The following is a 4,618-nucleotide window of genomic DNA, read 5'->3' on the forward strand; positions in this document are numbered from 1 at the left end:
CTGGGAAGTGAACCTGGTCCTCTACATGAACAGCCTGTGCTCTTAACCACTGAGCAATCTCCCCAAACTCATTTTTTGCCTTTTTGAATTAGGGTTTTGCTGTGTAGCCTTATTTGGTCTGGAATGTGCTAGGTACTTCTTCCCTCTGGCTGTTACTTGAAGGATGAAAGAAGAAAGGAAAATGAAATGAAAGATGATCAGTGTGAGGTGGGAAGGGTTGAGAAAGGGCCTTGAGGGAGAGAGCCTGTGTGGTGGGTTCATGTTCTGTTCCTTCCACATTTCTATGATGGAACTTTAACACCCAGTGACTGTGTTTGGTGGTGGGGCCTTTGAGGGGTCGTCAGGTCTTGGGGGAAGAGCCCTTGTGATTGGCATTAGTATCCTTCCAGAACAGACTCCAGAGAGCTAGCTAGCTCCTCTCATTCTGTGAAGACTCAACATGAAGTCACATGTGTGAGTCAGAAACTGGGTGCCCACTGGTCATGGACCAGCCTTGATCTTGGACTTCGCCTCCAGAACTGTGAGGATTAAGTTCTATTATAAAAATGCTACTAAATTAATGATATTTTTAAAAAGTAATTCAAATAAACAAAGACAAGGTAGGAACCAGAAATGAAGACAGAGTGGCATGGTGACTGTCAAGCACTCCCATGAAAGGCCAGGCCACGGCCTGGATGATTTTCCCAGTAAAGATAGTCACAGACTTAACCACAGACAGTTTATTATGTACGTAGAAATTATAACAGGGAAGCTAAAGCTCAGCTCCTGCTCCTGGTCCTGGTCCTGTGTGGAGGATGACACTGAATATAAAGGAGCATGTGGCCGCACAGGGCTGTGGTCCCTATAGAGTGACTTTTCTCAGTGCTGTGAGCTAATACCCAACAGGAATCTGCTGAAGGGAGAACGGTTAATTCCAGCTTACACTCTGCTGGGATCTAGTTCATCATGGGGAGGAAGGCCAGGTGGGGGACCATGTACAGTTTGTCACATGTCCTATTCAGTTAGGAGACAGGAAGTAGGGCAGGGTTGTCAAACCTCAAGGCCTGACCCCCCGTGACCCACTTTATCTTGTGAGCCTCTGCCTTCTAAAGGTTCCACAACCTTCCATTATGGAAATATTTCATGACAGTTCCCAGGGGACATAAAGACACACACACACACACACACACACACACACACACACCACACACACACACCACACACACACACACACATACACACTCAGGGGGGAGGGAGAGAAATAGAGAGAGAGAGAGCGAGAGAGCCTTAAACAGCCTTCAAATCTTTATATTTCTCATAAGCCAGGAGGGTCAAAGGGCATCCTTCCAAATCTCAGACTAGCTGTGGCCCAAGCCTTCAATTCCAAGACCCATATATACGTGGAAGGTCTACAATATTCCCCTACACAGGTGACAACTGGAGAGAGAAAAGGTGTCTACAAATGAGTATTATAGAGTAAGCACATCTATAGATGCAAAAGAAAATACCAGCCAGATGTGGTGGCACATGCCTTTAATCTCAGAACTTGGGAGGCAGAGGCTGGCAGATCTCTGTGAGATTCAGGTCAGCATGACCTGGTCTACATAGTTAAGTTCCAGGCCAGCTGGGGCTACAGGGGGATCCCTGTCTCAAAACAAACCAAAGAAACAGGTAAACAGAAATTAAAATATGATGGAGGAGAGAGGAAATATCAAAGGTTGATAATGTTTGAACTGAAGATATATTAAGTGATCTCTCTCTCTCTCTTGCTCTCTCACTCTCTCTCTCTCTCCTCTCTCTCCCCACCTTAACACATATGGAATGGGTCAAGTGAGTGGCCTAAAGACTTATCATGAAGAAACTTCTCTTACTTCAGGAAATACACTAAATAATCTCCCTCAGGTCTCTCTGGAGTCCCCATCCTTCCCCAGCAGCCTCCAGAACGCCCTCTTTACCTCCTTGTTCCTCAGGGTGTATACAAGAGGGTTTAGCGTAGGAGTGCCCACCGCATAGAAGAGACCAAAGAACTTGCTCCTCTCTCGAGCATAGGGGTTTTTAGGCTGCATATACACAGCAATGACTGAGCTGTAGAAGACAGTAACAACTATGAGATGGGAGGAGCAGGTCCCAAAAGCTTTCCTGCGCCCCTTTGCAGAGTGAATCCTCAGCACTGCCCGGGCTATGGCAGCATAGGAGACAAGGATGAGGCTCAGAGGAACAACCAAGATGACAACACTGGCAACAGCCATTAGGATCTCACTGTAGGTGGTGTCCCCACAGGAGAGTCGAATTAAAGCAGGAACCTCACACACAAAGTCATCCACCTGATGGTGGGCACAGAAGGGCAGGCGGAGGGTGGGAGGTGTGGAGCCTGGGGTCCAGCGTGGCCAGCAGGAGGATGAGTGTGTTTCCCAGGAGGGTGAGGAGGTAGCAGCACAGGACGACCACAAAGAGAACCTTTTCCAGGTGTGGGTGTTCGGAGAAGCCCAGGAGGAGGAAGCCCACTGTGGAGCTCTGGTTGACCATGGCCTTTCCTGTCCAGGTGGAGGGAGGAGGCTGTCAGACAATGTACTCCCAGCTGTTTTGTGGAAGCTCACCTTGGGTGCTTGTCAGGTCGTGCAGGGTGAACGTTTTTCCTCTCCCTCTTTCCCAGGCTCATCACTCAGCAGCTCCTTCCGTTCCTCCTTCTCCTGATCAAATGTTGTCTAGAGCCCATGAGGAAACTGGGACTGTGTTGGAGAATGGATGGATCCTCACATTGCTGCCTCTGACTTCCTGCCAGAAGAAGAAGAAGACTGAGGAAAAACATGGATTCACCAATCAGTTCATTGTCATCGTTACATGAACATTTGTTGAGCTCCGGTTATGGTATGACCATGTGTAGCTACTGATTCTCTTCTTTATGTGTGTCGGTAATGATAAAGAATTGAGTGCTTCGGTTATTGATTGGCGTTGAATACTAGCATGGAATTGGCTGCATTTTCTGTGGATTTGCTGGCAGTCCTCTCATTCTGTGTGCAGAACATGTTTACAGAAGAGTCAACCAGAGATGCATCTATGTACCTTAGATTTCTCCCTATAGCAAATGACTCAATCCCCAGAGAGATCAACTGAATCATCTTATGTTTTAAAAACATCACCAACTCATGATTTATGAAAGTAAAATGTTTTCCCTTCATTTGAAAAATTTTAACTTCAAATTTACATCCCGTTAACATGGAATAAGTTAAGATATATATAGTATCAGTCATACAATGATACTGCCTTGTTTTATAATGATGGAAATGCTTCAGGGCTCACAATCCCAGCACCAGGCTGGCTCAGTCAAGAGGACTTATGAGTTTGAGGCAGCCTGGGCTACATGGTGGTGTTCTGATTGATTTTTGTTTTACATTGATTCTTTGAAATGAAAAGCTGAAACATATATATTTTTCCTTTTCTTTGTAAAATGTTTTATTTATTATTTTTGCTTTATATGTATGAGTGTATTGCCTGCATGTAAGTGCACCTGTGTCATGCAATGCCTATGGAGTTCAGAAGAGGGCATCGGATACCCTGGAACTGGAGTTATGGATGATTGTTAGCTGCCATGTGGGTGCTGGGAATCTAACCTGGGTCCTCTGCACGAGCGGGCAGTGCTCTTGTCATCACTGAGCCATCTCTCCAGCCCCTATTTTTCCTTTTCATATGAAAAAAATTTAGTGATTAAAGTACATCTTTTCTTTGCAAGCCTTCCCCCCTCCATCCTTCCCTCCCTCCCTCCCTTTCTCTCTCTCTTTTTTCCTTCCTTCCTTTCTATACAGTGTCATGTGGTCACTGAGACTGGCCTGACCTTAGTGATGGAGGCCAGGTGAGCCTTGAACCTGAGATTCTCCTTCTTCAGCAACATTGTGTGAAATTTAGGGCATCCAAACACAGTTCTTGTTTTGCCTAATTCTTGGTTAATTTCATTCCTGTTCATTTCAATCTTTTATTTTGAGGTAAGAAGGATTCAAGACAGTTCCAATGACTCCTATATTCATTAATTGCAGCTCTCTTACTTATCTGCTGCTGGTTTCTATTAACATGTTTACATATTATCATTTTTTTCTGAGTCATTTGGGGGCAAGTTGCTCACTCCCCACTCCCTTCCTCCCTCATATTTCAGTATGATTTTCTCTAAGATGGTCTCTTAAATGAACCTTATACAGTAATTGAATTAAAAGAACTGAAAATTGATGGAGCAGTGCTATCTACTGTGCAGACCACAGGCCTACTTTGTCAAATTTCCCAGTAACGTTCGTCACAGGATTACATACGTTGTACATTATCCAGTCAAGAGTCACATGTTGTGCACAACTCTCCTGACACTGTTCTCTGTAGCAGCCACACTAAGCCATCGAGCTAAGGGGTAGATCTGCTTCAAACACTGGCCAACATGAACAGACCATGTGTCTGAGCTCATACACTGGAGGGAGGTCTTATGCCTTTGAAAACCCAGGAGGACTCTGAACTTCCACAGAAGACCTGAGAACTGAGGGCAGTGAGGTGGAATTCCTGGGTGGTCAGAGGCAGATCTGCAGAGCAGAGGACCACATGTAGGGGAGCAGGGAGTGCTTCCTGTAGGAGGGGAGGAAGTGCTGTGGAGGAGGAGAGTTGG

The 4,618-nt window shown here is 45.6% G+C and overlaps 1 pseudogene; it reads right to left on the reverse strand.

Moving 5' to 3' along the window:
- Nucleotides 1-1,877: 1,877 nt before the first annotated feature.
- On the reverse strand, nt 1,878-2,505 carry LOC103747898 (annotated as a pseudogene).
- Nucleotides 2,506-4,618: the final 2,113 nt, after the last annotated feature.

Source organism: Nannospalax galili, unplaced genomic scaffold (assembly GCF_000622305.1).
Source record: "Nannospalax galili isolate Female #2095 unplaced genomic scaffold, S.galili_v1.0 scaffold1105, whole genome shotgun sequence".
Taxonomy (NCBI): Eukaryota; Metazoa; Chordata; class Mammalia; order Rodentia; family Spalacidae; genus Nannospalax; species Nannospalax galili.